General features: G+C 39.6%; 1 protein-coding gene across 10 annotated transcripts in view; it reads right to left on the bottom strand.

Annotated features, from left to right (window-relative positions):
• Nucleotides 1–16691, bottom strand: part of LOC140458257 (ataxin-7-like protein 1) — a 247119-nt gene that overhangs the window by 203733 nt on the left and 26695 nt on the right. For 2 of the 10 annotated variants that reach the window (XM_072552639.1, XM_072552643.1), the window contains exon 1: nucleotides 8302–8322. The exons of the other annotated variants lie outside the window; for them this stretch is intronic. The gene's annotated coding sequence lies outside the window, so the exon portion shown is untranslated. Of the gene's footprint in view, nucleotides 1–8301; nucleotides 8323–16691 lie in introns of those variants that run through there. 10 annotated transcript variants of the gene reach the window in all.

Below are 16691 nucleotides of genomic sequence, written 5' to 3'. Positions count from 1 at the left end.
GAAAAAGTAAACAATTTTTTTTTGGAGTGGCAACTTAGAGTATTTTTCTTCATAGCTGAAAGATGGGTGGATCACAAAATGTCACATTTCTAAATACATTTCATCGTTCACTTCTAAGTAACCTGATATTAAGAAAATGATTTAATGAATCCACTTATAAGTTTCATGGATATACTCCAGTTGGTTTCTTAGAAAATTGATTTTTCCTACGATGTGAATACTTCTAAAATGTGCCCGTTTGCCTCAAGAACATGCTGAACTTGAAGGACTTTTGTTAAATGTTCACAATCAGCTGCAATCTGTCTGCAATAATGACCTTTCTATAAGTTATAATCATCATTTTTTATATTTGTTAAAAGCTGCAAAATAAAAGCTAAACTAAATGAATTAACTGTTAGATAATATGCATTCTCAGACGTGCAACAACTGCTGCACAGTTGAAACCTCTGAAGTTTGCCTTTCACTGTCTGGGGTCCTTACACACGGAGTAGATAAAGCCTTGGAGCTAATCCATTATACTTATTACTCAGTTCCGGCTTAGTTGCAACAGCTTAATCTATGGTTAACTTAGAGTGAATTAAGCTGGATGTCATATTTCAGAATTGAATGATACAAGCTTTGCGCAGAAGAAAGTGCTGGGAAGTCATTCAACGTTTCTATTCACAACAGAGTTGCAATTGGCCAGCAGCGATGTTACAATCTGCCACATCCAATTCGTATTTCTCTGGAAAATTGCGCCCATCAGTTATGCTGATGAAAGATCACCAACCTGAAATACTAACTCTGTTTCTTCACCAAAACTGATGTCTTGCTGTGTGTTTATTGAAATTTTTCTTCATATATTAGCTACCCTTTTTTAGGGTTTCACAGCAGCTCATTCCTTATATCCCTCTCCAAGAGCTCACTTTCTTTGACAAATGGGATATCTTGCGATTTTTTTTGTTATTGTAAAGGGTCAGGAGAATGTGTACAGCTAAGAGTATCATTACTACATGCTTGCACCTCAAAAGATACTTTGCTTGGCTGTAAAGCGTGACACGATTTCTTAAGATCTTGAAAGTGTTACCTAAATACACAGTTTTATTTCTACTGGCATTCTTATTCCTTCGGCTCATTCAGCTCTCTCTTAATGGGGGTACCCATAAGAGAATCTCAAACTATGAGCAAATCCCAATCCTTTACTCAAGCATGGAATAACATTGACACAAGTGAATAACAGGAGGGGGTCAAGAATTTTGCTACAGAAAAAGATGCAATGCAGATTAAGGTGTCACTAATATCCACTGTTGAGTGCCACGTTATCAAAACAGAAGAATTCTTCCCTAAAATATGTGAGAAACCAAGGAATAATATTGAAAAAAAATCTATATCAAGCTTCAGAAATGCAGTTATAAAATATTTAAACTCAGTTTGATGAGTACAGCAAAATCTGGGCCTACCAGCACATCACTGTTATTACAGGGTGAATCTAACAGCAACAGCAACTGTCCACCCATACAAAGTTAAAATGCAGAAATCCTGATGTTGTACACCTGATCAATAAACTCGGCACTGAAAGTGCTAGAATAGTGTGCAGTTCGAATTATGGATAAAGTATCATATGCTAAGAATTATGAGTAAAATGAGCAATGAAAACAGAACACATAGGACTGACAGCATCTGTGGAAAATTAATATTTCAAGTGTGTTGTGACTTCATAAATGAGATTTCTAGTATTCACAGTATTTTACTTTTACTACGAGAGAGTTGAGAGAGTCAGGAAAAAAATATGTTTGTAACAGCATGTTAAGTGGTTATTGTTGAACAATCTCTCTGACCCTGAAAAATTAAATTGAAAGTGTTTCATCTGAGTTTCTCAAGAAAATTAATGTTACAATGTTTCTAAAAATAAGGTTAACTTTTGTGTTTATCTCTTGGTTTGATCTCATCAGCATTTGCAGTTCTACTTTGCTTTCTGTACCTCATTTGGATGTGATTTATATTTCCAGGTTTGGATCTCTGTGGAATGCTAGATATCTGATTGGCTGATAAACCTCACTGCTGTTTGACTCATTCATTGGTGCTATAAATCCCCTATTGAGGATGCTATTCTGAAACAAATCTCTTATCAGTAGAAATCTCTTAACAAACTCATGAAAAGTCTCAAGGCAGTTGAACAAGAAAATACAAATACTGTCCGGCAACTTCAACAAAAATTGAACAAAAAAAAAATCAAAAATGTGCAAGAGTCAACTACTTGAGTTCTTTTAGCACTCTGAATATTCTTAGAATAATAACATCGGATAGCACAGGAAGAGATCATTCATCCTATCATGCTTTTGCTCGCTCTTTGAAAAAGCAGTCATACTTAGCCCCACGTCCCTGCTTCATCTGTCCAACTCACTTTTATAATTTATTCATGGAATCAGCTTTAAGTAGGCTAGTTAGTAAGGTTAGACCACATGCAATACAGGGAAAAGCTAGCCATTTGAATGCAGAACTGGCTAGAAGGTGGTGGTGAAGGATTGCTTTTCAGACTGGACGCCTGTGACCAACAGTCGGCCACAAGGATCAGTGCTGTATCTGATCTGCTGTATATAAATGATCTGGATGTGAACATAGGAGGTATGGTTAGTAAGTTTGCAGATGACACCAAAATTGGAGGATTAGTGGACAGTGGAGAAGGTTACTTCATATTACAACATGATCCTGAGCAGATAGGCTAATGGGTTGAGGAATGGCAAACGGAGTTTAATTTAGATAAATTTGAAGTGCTTCATTTTGGAAAGGCAAATTAGGGAAGGTCCTGGGGAGTGTTGCTGAACAAACAGACCTTGGACTTCAGGTTCATAGTTCCTTGAAAGTGGAGTCATAGGTACATAAGAAACATAAGAACCAGGAGCAGAAGTAGGCCATCTGGGCCTTCGAGCCTGCACCATCATTCAATAAGCTCCACTTACCCGCCCCTCTCACCATAACCCTTAATTCCTTCATTGTTCAAAATATTATCTTTATTACCTTTAAAAACGTTTCCTAAGGAAGCCTCAACTACTTCACTGGGCAGGGAATTCCATAGATTCATAACCTTCTGGGTGAAGAAGCTCCTTCTCAATTCAGTCCTAAATCTGTTCCCTCTAATCTTGAGGCTGTACCCTCTTGTACTAGTTTCACCTGCCAGTGGAAACATCCTCTCTACTTCTATCCTATCTATTCATTTCACATTGTATGTTTCTGAAAGATCGCGCCTCATTCTTCTAAACTCCCAATAAATATAACCCCAGTCTACTCAGTCTCTCCTCATTTGCCAACCCCCTCAACTCCAGAATCAATCGAGCAAACCTCCTCTGCAAGCACAACTCCTCCGCCCCGCCCCACACACTAAAGTGTGGCCTCACCAACACCCTTTAAAATTGCAACATATCCTCCCTGCTTTTAAACTCATTTCCTTTCGCAATGAAGGACAAAATTCCATTTGCCTTAATTACCTGTTTATCTGCAAACCAATCTTCTGTGATTCATGCACAAGGGCACCAAGGTACCACTGCACAGCAGCATGCTGAATTTTTTTGACCATTCAAATAATAATCCATTTTTACTGCTATGCCTACCAAAATGGATGATTTCACATTTATTAAACCCACTCATTTAAACTATGTGCTTGTCCAAAGTTTCACAGTCCTCTGCACTCTTAGTATCATCTGCAAACTTTGACACACTACACATAGTCCCCAACTCTAAATCATCTATGTAAATTGTGAATAATTGCACTACCAACACTGATTCCTGAGACACACCACTAGTCACTGATTGCCAACCAGAAAAGCACACGTTTATCCCCACTCTTTGCTTCCTCTTAGTTAACCAATCCTCTATCCATGTTAATACACTGCCCGTAACACCATGCATCTTTATCTTATGCAGCAGTCTTTTGTGTGGCACTTTTCGAAATCTAGATACACCACACCGATCAGATCCCTGTTTTCCACCACGCTCGTAAAATCGTCATCGAATTCCTGTAGATTAGTCAAGCCATGATCTGCCCTTCATGAACCCATGCTGTATCTGTCCAAAGGGACAATTTCGAACTCGATGACTTGCTATTTCTTTCTTGATAACAGACTCAAGCATTTTACCCACTACAGGAGTCAAGCTAACTGGTCTATAATTCCCATTTTTTGTCTACCACCTTTTTTAAACAGTGGCATCAAATTTGCTGTTTTCCAACTAGTTATTTGAAGTATAGAGGGAAGTGGAATGGGCTAGGGCTATTTTCCTTGGAAAGTCGGAGGCTAAGGGGTTTATAAAATCATTGGTGGGGCGGGCGGGGGGGGGGGGAGAAAGAGCATGGATAAGGGTCAATATTTAAAAAGGGACCTAAAGGGCAACTTTTTCACACAGAGGGTGCTAAGTGAGTGGAATGAGCTGGTAGAGGAAGTGGTGGAAGCTGATACAATTACAACATTTAAAAGGCATCTGAATGGGTAAGTGAACAGGAAGGGCTTAGTGGGATATGGGCCAAATGCTGGCAAATGGGTCTAGATTTATTTAGGCAACCTGTTCGGCATGAACTAGTTGGACTGAAGGGACTGTTTCTATGCTGTACAGCTCTATCACTCTGAGTACAGTGTCAATTCAATTCGCAGGGAAAGGATTTCTCATCATCACCTTTCCTAAGATCTCATGCTGATGAGCTTAAATTAATCCACCCAGGGAGGAGGATGTGGCTTTCATCAGATGAACTTGTAATGGGAGGGGAAAGACCTCATTGTTATGGTCCACATTGGTGCCAACAGCGATATAAATAGAAAGGGGAATACGGTTCTGCTGAGAGAATATGAGCAGCTAGGAAATAAAATTATAAAGTAAAACCAAAAAAGGTGATATCATCTGGATTACTACCGAAGCCATGAGCTAAATGATACAGGGTCAATAAAATTACCTCAAAGATTTGTACGGGAGAAATGGGCTGAAATTCAAGCGACATTGGCACCAGTACTGGGGAAGGAGGGAGCTGGTCTGGTGGGACATGTTCCACCTGAATCATGATAAGCAAATCAAACAATCACTTGCTATAGACAGAGCTTAAACTAAATAGTAGGGAGGTGGGTTCAGTTGCATGGAAAATTGTAAAATCAAAGGTAAAGAAGGAGGTAGGATTGCTGGTGAGTGATAGGGTTGGTTGTTACCAGAAAATAAAAGAAAGGGGCGGAATGCGTACCCATCATGTTTGCAGCAAGGAATGATTAAAGTGGAGGCAAAGTAAATAATAGGACTAACTTAAAGGCTTTGTATCTTAACATTCAAAGCAGTCAGAGTAAGTAGATGAACTGATTGCGCAAATTGAGGTCATAGGGACTTTAAACGAGTTGCTGTGAGGAAGTGGGGGGTGCGTGCTCAGGAGAGATTGCCTTAATAATTGTTCCGGAAACAGAGTATGGAAAGGGTCAGGAGTCTAACTTCAGGCACAGTAGATATGGGTTCTGGATTAGTGGTGCTGGAAGAGCACAGCAGTTCAGGCAGCATCCAAGGAGCTTCAAAATCACATCTGCAGTCATTGTTTTTACCTACAGTAGATATGGGGACAACTGTGAGAAGGGGGCATTCAACAGAGGACTGAGGGTGTTGCATTTGAGAGGGAGAAGTTTGAATCAGATGTAACATTGTTACAGTTGAGTGAAGATAGCCACAAAGACATGAAGGAGGAGCTAGTCATTATTGTTTGGAAGGGGGGCCTAGCAGAGAAGACAATAGAGCAGTAATGGTAGGGTTTCTGCAGGTAATTCAAGGGGCATAGCAGAAATTCATCCCAAGGAAGAAACAATATACTAAGGGGAGGGCAAGGCAACCATGGCTGACAGGAGAAGTCAGGGACAGCTTAAAAGAAAAAAGAAAAGCATACAACGTGGTGAAGATTAGTGGGAAGCCAGAGAATTAGGGACCTTTAAAAACCAGCACAGGACAACAATAAGATGGGTAAAGACAAAATAGGAGGGTAAGCTAGCTAGTAATATAAAAGATTACAAGATTTATTTTTATGATAGATAAAAGGTGAGAGACAGGCAAGAGTGAACATTCGGACCACTAAAAAAAAATGAGGCTGGAGAAGGAGGAATGGGAAACAAAGAAATGGTGGAGGTACTGAATAGGTACCACAGCATACCAGAACTTTAAGTGCGTCAGGGTAGAGGTGAATGCTTGGGGCCATCACTAAGGAAAAGGTGCAAGGAAAGTTTAAAGATCTAAAGGTGGATAAATCACCCAGACCAGAGCAGATAGCTGAGGAGCTTGTAGAGACATTGGTGATGATCTTTCAGGAATTTCTGAAGTCAGGAAGGTCCTAGAGGACTGGAAAATGGTTAACATAATACCCCTGTTTAAGAAAGGAAGCAGGCAGAAGGCAGGAAACTACAGGCCGATCAGCCTGACTTCATTTGTTGGTGAGGCTTTATTATTAAGGATGAGATGGTGGAGTTCTTGGAAGTGTATGGTAAAATAGAGCTCCTCAAGGGGAGGTCATGTAGACAAATCTGCCTCAACTCTTTGAGAAGGTAATGGGTAAGTTAGACAGAGAAAAGCCAGTGGATGCGATCTATTTGGATTTCCAAAGTCCCATAGATAAGGTGCCATGCAGCAAGTTGCTAAATAAGATAAGAGCTAGGGGCATAGTACTGGCATGGAGAGAGGATTGGCTGACTGGCAAAAGGCTGACAGTGGGAATAAAGGGATCCTTATCAGAATGGCAGCCAGTAACTCGTAGAGTTTCACAGGGGTCAGTGTTGGGGCCACACATTTCATGTTACACAAACAATCTGAACAAAGGAACTGAGGGTAATGTTGCAAAGTTTGCAGATGACACAAAGAAATGTGGAGGCATAGGTAGTGTTGTGTGGGGGGAGGCGGTGGTGGTGGTGGAAGGTGGAAACACTGCAGAAAAACTTGGACAGGTTAGAAGAGTGGAGAAAAGAAGTGCAGGATAGAATATATTGTGAGAAAGCGCGAGGTTACACACTGTGGTCAAAAGGATAGGGACATAGGCTATTTTCTCAATGGGGAACGGCTTCAGAAATCTGAAGCACAGGGATTTAGGAGTTCTTGTTCAGTATTCAGGATAGACATCACTTCCAAACCCACAAGCACTTCCATCTAGAAGGTCAAGGACAGCAGATATATGGTAACACCACCATCTGCAAATTCCCTTCCAAGCCACTCACTATCCTGACTTGGAATTATATAACTGTTCCCTCACCATTCTTTTCCTTCCTGTCATTCATCCCACCTTATATAAAGCCCCTTTCCCCTTAATTCCAAGGGTAAGTATCCTCTGAATAAGCCTTCTCCATGGTACTTCATCAAGTGTTTTCCAAAGACTACTGCACTACCTTAACCAACCTTGTCTATTGCTTCATCAAAAAATTCAATCAAATTCATCAATTTGCATTTAGCAATCCATACTGGATACCTTGATGACACTCACTTTTTCCACAAGAAAATTCATTTTGGCCAGAGAAACAATCTCCACTAAGTACTTGACCACTGATCAATCACTGATCACAGGCTGACATCAGACTGGTACTTTATAAGGTCAGCACCATGATGAATCACCACAAAGTGTCGTCAATGTTAATGGTGAGACACACAAGCAGAAGGTCTTCAAAGAAGTGAGCTGTGCAGCCAACTGACATTTGACTGCACCACAGATGGCGCATAATATGGTAATTTCAAGAAGCAAGGTCCAAGTGTTGATACTGCAATTAGTTACATTTCCTTCTCTTACTTAAGCAATCCAATTTCATTTTAAGATTTGTAGCTAGTGCTGGTCACAAGCCTAATCTGCTGATATTTGAACTGAATGCTTCGTAGCCAAATATGGATCAAAGATCTACCAAACAACCAGAGCAAACTTCTCATTATTCGCAAACCTAAATCTGTACAAATCCGTTATAAGTGGTGTGTTTTGAACTAGTTGCATTGTTTGGTTGGAGTTTTACTCTGATTCTGGTACACATGGGAGCCTTCAAAGCATTCCAGTCTTCAGCAATAATTTCAATTGATGTGAATTTTGACTCCAGTAGGACATTTCACATGAAGCGGAAATACATATGTTATCTCCCAAACTGTAATAAAGTAGGAGTGGATAACATGGTATTGAATGATCCACCAGATGTTTATATTAGCTAGCTAATATATACACAATCCTTAAATGCACAGACGTACAAGTTTCTAGGCTAATATTAGACTATTCAGTTGCACTGAATAGGAGCACGGTTCTAGTGGCACTTGATTCACTAATACCCTTCAGGGAAGGAAATCAGCTGTCCTTACCTGGCCTGGCCTACATGTAACTCCAGACCCACAACAATGTGGCTGACTGTTATCTGTCCTCTGGGCAATTGGGTTGGGCCAATAAATGCTGTCGTGACCAATGTCTACATCCTGTGAATTATTAAAAAAAAGAATGACATGCTTCAAGTCATTAGTGTTAAGATTGCGACTGAGACCTTTGTATCCTCAGGTCAAATGCTATGATGCAGTGACGAAACAATGAGCATGTCTCTTAAAGGTATACTGACATATAGTGTCTCTTAAAGACATACATACTGGTTGTGAGATACAACACATCAATGAGTACAGACGTTCATCAAATTGCAGAGAACTCGTTGATTGAATGGGTGTAGAGTTTTTAACTTTTGTCTTTTTGTCTCATGTCTCCATTACCAAAAGATTAACTTCCTGAACACTATTGTTAGCAATGCAGGAAATAAATGATAAGTGATTAGAGAAAAATGCATGCACTTTTTAACCCTTTGATTATTAGTTATAAAAATATTAGACATTGGAGTTTTGTGACCATGCAGTGCAGCCACTGCAAGAGGTCACATAATGGAAACTTGAGGAAATCTATCAACCCAAGGTGGGTGGTGTGCGTCATAATTAAATCCTGCACAGCATATTCAAGCTTCATATCAAAAGCACATGATCTACAGTGCAAGAGAAGAGCAACACTTACTCGAAAACATGAAAACAAATACAATGTAAAATCCTCAATACATATGAGCATACGAATTGGGAGAAGCAGTAGCCATTCAGGCCTTTTGAGTTTGCGCCATCACTTGATAAGAACATGATTGATAGGAACATGACTGATAGGACTGTAGCATCAATTCTACTTTCCTCTCCACTTTAATTTTCTTATTAATCAAGAATCTAACTACCTATCTCTAAGTTAAAATATTTAATTATTCTACATCCATTGCTCTCTGGGGAAAAAGAGCTCCAAAGACTCATGGCCCTCAAAAAAAGGTTACTTTCTTCTTAAATGTAAGACCCCTTATTTTTCAACTGTGTCCTCTGATTCTAGTGTCTCCCATAGGAGGAAACATCCCTGGATATCTACCACGCCAAGTCCCCTTAGAATTTTATATGCTTCAGGAAGATAATTTCTCATTCTTTGAAAATCCAACAGATACAGGCCTAACCTGTTCAACCTTCCCTCATAAGATAATCCCCTCATCTCAGGAGTCAATCGAATAAACATTCTCTGAACTGCTTCTCATGCTATTATGTCCTTTGTCAAGTAACACGACCAAAGTTTTTGAAATGTTTTAAAGGGAAGAGAAGGCTAGTTGAGGAGAGAAGAGTAAAAATTCAGTCTCACAATCCTTAACATCAGTAGGCATATAATATTACAAGTTACTGTAAATTATTGAATGTATTTCACTGGAAGCATTTTACTATTGGCATTTATTAGCGTAAAAGATCCATAACTCTCAGAGCACATTAAGTGACTTCTATTATTGATATAGACCCATATATACTCAGACCACTTTTTGCAATAGATAGCCATTTATATTAATTATACGAAATCCTCCTTGCCATCCTTTCTTCCTCACAAACTGACATTCTCTGAACATTACAGCAGTTTCTAAAATCGTATCAAGTTTCAACCAGGCTCCCCTTCCTACTCCAGAAGAGTAGGGGAACTTAATTGAACTCAACGTATCCTTTTGAATATTAAGAATTGTCACTTGTTCTGGACACGTTTTGGAGTATCTCTTCGGTCTTTCCCTCAATGGATATTAGAGAATGTTAGGTGGCAATTTACATTTACATTGGGATATCTCACTCTGTTGAAAACACAATATACTAAACCAAAAAGTTGAGTTAAAAGGGAGATAATTTGTTAAAGATTAGGATGGAAAGAAATCCAAGTGAAGAAATTATTGAATGTAGCATGGTGGTAGCTAAATAACATCCTGCCATTGCTGATGGTGCTGAGGGAGGTTTAAGACAGGAAAGGATACAGGTCGTTTAATGTTGCATCTTACCAGATGGCAGAGGCAAACAAGAATCTTCTTATTGGAAGCTTCTCGATTAAACAATAATTAAATGCTGAATAACTCAAGGCTTCATACTGTGGCCTTAATGGATACAATTTCACCGTCAACATGTGCATTATATGATACAACACCCCGAACCTCATCACCTGAATCAGGAGGTGGTGTACTAAGTGGGTCAAGCCTCTTGTTCCAGGAACCAGCAATGAGAGTCTGAGTAAATTTGTATTATACGATTTGGAGTTTAGAAGCATGAATGGTGATCCCATTGGCTTGACAGGTCAGGCAACATGTTATTTCTCCTGGTTGGAACATCTAGATCACTGGGCGCAGGGTATTGTCTCGGGATAAGGGATTGATCATTCAGGACTGAGGTCAGCAGAAATTCCTTTACTCAAAGAATAGTGATTCTTTTAATTTTTCTACTTCAGGTAGAATTTATTTAAGGCCAATATGCATCTTCTGGAGTAGTGTGCAGTTCTGGTCTCCCTGTTATAGGAAGGACATTATTAAACTGGAGAGGATTCAGAAGACATTTACCAGGATTTTGCTGGGAATAAAAGGTTTTGAGTAAGAGGAGTGGATAGGCTAGGACGTTCTTCACTGAAGCATAGGAGATTGCAAAGTGACCTTATACCGGTTTACAAAATCACAAAGGGTACCTATAAAAGATGAATGGCAGGTGTCTTTTCCCTAGGACAGGGATTTCAAGATGAGGGGCATATTTTTAAGGTGAGAGGAGAAGGATTTTAAAAAGGCATGGGGGTAATTTTCTTTTAAAACACAGAGTGATATCTGTGTGGAATTAACTTCCACAAGAAGTGGTAGGTGTGGTACAGTTACAGTGTCAAAAAGACATTTGGATAAGTACATGAAAAAGAAATATTTGGAGGGATATGGACCAAACACAGTCAGATGGGACAAGTTTAGTTCGGGATTATGGTCAGCATGGACTGGTTGGACCAAAGGGTCATTTTCTGTGTGATTCTGCATGATACAACAGTAAACTCCCAAAAAAAAGGAGACTGCACTCTCTCCTAGTTACCTTTCTACTACCATACCTCAAATAGTACAGGGAATTAAGGGTTCGTGCAAAGCCCCTGAACAACACGAAATATCTCAAACAGTATAGAAGTCAAAAAGCCTATAGATTCTTACTGATATTAGCAATCGCTCTTACTATCAAAAATGCAAGTCAGCAAACAGACCCACGGTCTGAAACCACTTAAACTTTGACTTTAACCAACATTTACCTAATGCCATAGAGCCATACAGGCACTCTGTATTACGTGTCAAAATAACAGGAGCATGTGGTAACAGCACATCTTCTACTGGCCACAAGCTTAACTCTGAAAACTCTATAAGTCTACTATACATGGTCCAGTGGGCACACTAGAAACATCACATTGTACAGTGCGAGAGAACAAAAGAAAAGGCCATCAATTCATAGTGATTTTTCTTTCAGGTTAGGACGCAACAATAAGTCACTGCAGCAATACGCACACTTCTCTCAAAATAAGCTACTATTCTTTGAATGGCCTAACATGTCTTTCTTAAAGGAACATACCAATGTAAACACAATCTCACTCCTCTCGCATTAGAATAATAAGCTATGCATTCAAGAGCATATCATTCCAGTCATGGTAAAATAGTACTAGTACATGGATGCTAAAGCATTGGAGACAATTCAAAGGATATTCACTGGAATGGTACCAAGAATGAAGTATTTTAGATACAATGAAATATTAGAAAAATTGGGCTTATTCTCCTTCGAGCAGAGAAGATTAAGAGGTACCCTTATTAAGGTGTTCAAAACTATGATAATTTTGACAGGGTAAAGGATATTCTGTTCCACTACTTGGTTCGATAAAATAACTAGGGGTCACAGTTTCAAGATTGTCAGCAATGAGAGGGAGGAGGAGAAACTTTTTTACTCAAAGTTATAAGGATTTGGAATGTACTCACTGGGAGAGTGGTGGAGACAGATTCCTTAGGTGGTTTTGAAACGTCTATTTTGAAAATAAAGAAGTTAGCGGGCTATGGAGACAGGGCTAGAGAGTTGGACAAGCTGGATAGTTCTTTCAGGAGCTGGTACAGACATGATGGGTCGAATGGCCTCATTTTGTACTGTTAAATTATTTTATTAGAGAATATCATCCATGTTTAAATACGACACAGAGCATAGAACATATTTGCAACATTGTTAGCTATACGTGAGGTTCTGAAAATCCGAAGGGTAGTGAATGTTGTACCCTTATTCAGGAAGGTCTGCAAAATAAAACCTGGGAACTATAGACCAGCAAACTTAACATCTGTGGTAGATAAATTACTTGAGAAGATTCTGAGATTAAGATATACATGCATTTGAAAAGACAGGGTTTGATTAGTAGTAGTCAGCATGGCTTTATGCGTGAGAGATCATGCCTCACAAATTTGTTGTTCTTTAATGAGTTGATGAGGGCAGGGTGGTAAACGTAGTCTATATGGATTTCAGTAAGGCCTTTGATAAGGTAAAAGGGCTTTTGCCCGAAACGTTGATTTTGCTGCTCGTTGGATGCTGCCTGAACTGCCCAGCTCTTCCAGCACCACTAATCCAGCCTTTGATAAGGTAGGCTGCTCTGAAGGTTAGATCACATGAATCCAGGGGGAGCTGACAAACTGGATACAAAATTGGCTTGATGGTGGTAAGCAGAGGGTAATAGTGGAAGGATGCTTGTTTGACTGGAGGCCTGTGACTAGTGCTGTGCCTCAGGGGTCGGTGCTGGACCCATTACTGTTTGTTATCTATATCAATGATTTGGATGAAAATGTACATAGCATGATCAACAAGTTTGCAGATGAACTAAAATAGGCAGTTTTGTGGACAGTGAGGAAGGTTATCAGAAATTGCAGCAGGATCCTTGATCAGTTGGGGAACTGGGCCAAGAAATGACTAATGAAGTTTAATACATTTTGCAAAGTCAAGTCAAGGTAGGAGTTTCATGGTGAATGGTAGGTCTTAAAGGACCTTGGAGTTCAGGTGGATGTTTCCCTGGAAGTGGAGTCACAGGTCGACAGGGCAATGGTACTGGTCTTCAACAGTCAGAGTGTTGAGTACAGAAGTTAGGAAGTTATGTTGCAGTTGTGCAGGACGTTGGTGGGGCCAGACTTGGAGTACTGTGTTCAGTTTTGGTCACTTTGTTATAGGAAGGATGCAATTAAACTGAAGAGTGCAGAAGAAATTTACAAGAATTTTGCCAAGACTCAATGGCCTTAATTACAGGGAGAGCTTAGACAAGCTTGGACTTTTTCTTTTTAGAGCACAGGAGACGGAGGGGGAATCTTATAAAAAAGTATATAAGATCATGAGAGGCATGGATAGGGTGAATGCACTCAATCTTTATCCCAAGAAGAGGAAATCGAGTACGAGAGGACATCAGTTTAAAATTAGAGGGAAAAAGAATAAAAGGGAACCTGAGGGGCAACTTTTTTGTTTACACTGAGGGTGGTACACATATGGAATGAGCTGCCAGTAAAAGTGGTTGATGTGGGTACATTCACAATATTTAAAAAGGCATTTGGATAAATACGTGGATAGGAAAGATTTAGAAGGATATGGGCCAACTGCAGGGAAATGGGGTTAGCGTGGTTGGACATTTTAGTCAGCATGGACCAGTTTGGGCCAAAGGGGTCTGTCTGTGCTGTAGGACTCCATGACTCTATAACAGTACAGCACAGGAACAGGCCTTTGGTCAACCATGTCTGCGTTGGCCAGAATGCCATTCTAAACTAACTGCATCTGCCTGCACATCAATTTTCTTGTATAAATTCTAATAGTTACAGTACATTTTACAGTATGATTATACAACTAGGAGGACAGAATTGGACTCAGATGGAAGAGCTCTATAACCACCGTCAGCAGGTTTTTTTGATCACTTGCATAAATGGAAAATAAACGCAAGAATAAATATTCAAGTATTCAATAACCATGAAACAACACTCCAGCTCTGAATTATATTCCAGCAACGTAATAACTGTGTTACTGGAATAGGAATATGAATGACATGAGTTCAAATCCCATCATGGTTGTTTCAGGATTAAAGTTTTTCTTTCAAAGATCTGGAATTTTAAAACAATAAATATCAGAAAAAATAACAATGAAGCAAATAGACTGTTGTAAAAATCTAACTGGTTCTCTAGCAAAAATAACTTGCAATCCTTGCCCAGCCTCGTCTGCAAACAGTTGTAGTCTCACATTAATGTGGTGAACTGTAAACTCAAAACGGCCTGCAGAATACTCAGTCATTCTGAGTATGACTATAAAGATCAACAGAGCTGGAGGGTAGACTGTCTGAGGTAGGTGGTGAGAAACAGGAAATATTTCAAGTAAAATCACAACTTCACTGTCTACCTGTTACAGTCCCAATGACAGCACAGTTTTCATGGAACATAAACGCAAGAGATATGGTGCACAACAGGCATGTGTACTCAATGTGAGTGAGAGCACAGAGCCACACATAGACTGGACTAGGTAAAATGAAGGGTTTCCTTTCCCTGAAGAATATTCGGGCTTCTTTTTTACCCCTCAACAGTCTAAAACCTCTTAGTCAACAAATCAAATTCTCAAATTGCCATGGTGGGAATTAAGGCTAATATTCTCTGGACTACTCATCCAATTAAAGGACAAGAGTTGACAAACCCTGTTTTCACACTAATGACTTCTTCCAATGTACTGTGTGGCACGACACCATATTACACAGCATTCAAAAGCTGCTGCCGGCAATCAGCAACAGAATTATATTTCTGAAATCTCACGGTTATCCATGTTTCTCATTTTTTACTATCAAACCAAATGATCAATGCTGCATCAATGAGGACAGAAGCAGATCATGTTCAGAGCAGTACCAAGCGCATCAGAAAATGAAGTATCAATGTTAAAATGCGACCATACAAGACTACATGAATGCTAAGCGATAGAAGCAGCATATTTAAGACAAAGCTAAGGGACCCCCACAACCAAACAATCAGGGCAAAATTCTGCAATAATGCCATGCCCAATCATGAATACTGATGGACTATTAAGCAACAAACAGAAGGAGAAGACTGTGAACTTTCCCAACCTCGACTGACTGAATTGGTGTGCTGTTGTCCAAACTTTTTGACATTTACTGCAAAGAAAATCAGCACTTCTCTTTTGCTGAAATACAGACATTTGAAAAAAGTCCCACAGGTTCCAGAAACCTTCTGTCTTAATCAAGAAGGTATGCTTAATTATTTACATTCACATATTTATTTTAGTAAGGCCATATTTGGCATACCGTGTGTAATTCTGATCACCAAAGCATAGCAAAGGTGTGGAGACTTTACAGAGGATACAAAAGAGGTTAAGCAGACAGGTGCCTAAATTGGAGTGTATTTAGCTAATAAAGAGAGGTTGAACAAACTTGGATTGTTTTCACTAGTGTCAGAGGCTGAGAGGTGACCTTACAGAAGTATGAGAGACATCGATAGGGTGTATAGTAAGGAATTTTTTTCCCAGGGTGGAAATGTCAAATACCAGGGGGCATATGTTCAAAGTGTGCCGGGGAAATTTTCAAGGCGATGTGCAAGGCAAGTTTTTTTAAACAGGGTTCAGTCGGTGCCATGCAACGCACTGCTGGTGGAAATGGTAGAAGTAGCTATGAGAGCAGCGTTTCAGAGGCACTTAGACAGATATGTGACTAGGCAAGGATGAAGGAATACAGCCCCCTATGCAGGCAAATGGAATTCGTTTAAAATGGCATCAAGGTCAGCATAGACATGCTGGGCTGAAAGGTCTGTGCCTATACTATACTGTTCTATGTTTATGTGAGTGCAATTGTGTTCTCCTTAGGAAAGCCTCAGTTGCTCTGTAAAACATGATAATGCCTAAAATTTGCAAGAATGCACTTATCACCTTTGGACATCTATCAGAATCAGGATACCTGGATAATTTTGTCTATTAGAAATAAGAGAGACAAATTCCAGCCTGCCAACTACTGTCCTTGCTTAGATCAACCACAATGGCACTAACCACAGCAGGTATCGAATTAGGACCTCCTAATCTGTGCAGTCCATGGTGCAACCTTTACAGGCTTTCTATTTTTTTTTGGCCCCATCACTTTCTCCAAATCAATTAAATACAATGAAGTGCACCAAGTTCATGCAGGCAAACAAAACATACTTCCTACCTCGTCTGACAAACAGAATAAGGTAACAGCCAATTCAACTATTTTCACTGGTATTGGTTGAGGAAAAAATGAATTACTTCGAATCGTCTGCTAAATTTAAGTAACATAAAAGAAATCTCGAATCTCAGCTGAACCTCAGTCGTGATCAGTCAAAACTCTGTAATAACCTGAGTGATAATTACTTGCACAA

Source organism: Chiloscyllium punctatum, chromosome 32 (genome assembly GCF_047496795.1).
Source record: "Chiloscyllium punctatum isolate Juve2018m chromosome 32, sChiPun1.3, whole genome shotgun sequence".
Taxonomy (NCBI): domain Eukaryota; kingdom Metazoa; phylum Chordata; class Chondrichthyes; order Orectolobiformes; family Hemiscylliidae; genus Chiloscyllium; species Chiloscyllium punctatum.
The sequence above is the reverse complement of the archived record's forward strand: the minus strand, read 5'-3'. Positions and strand labels throughout refer to the sequence as shown.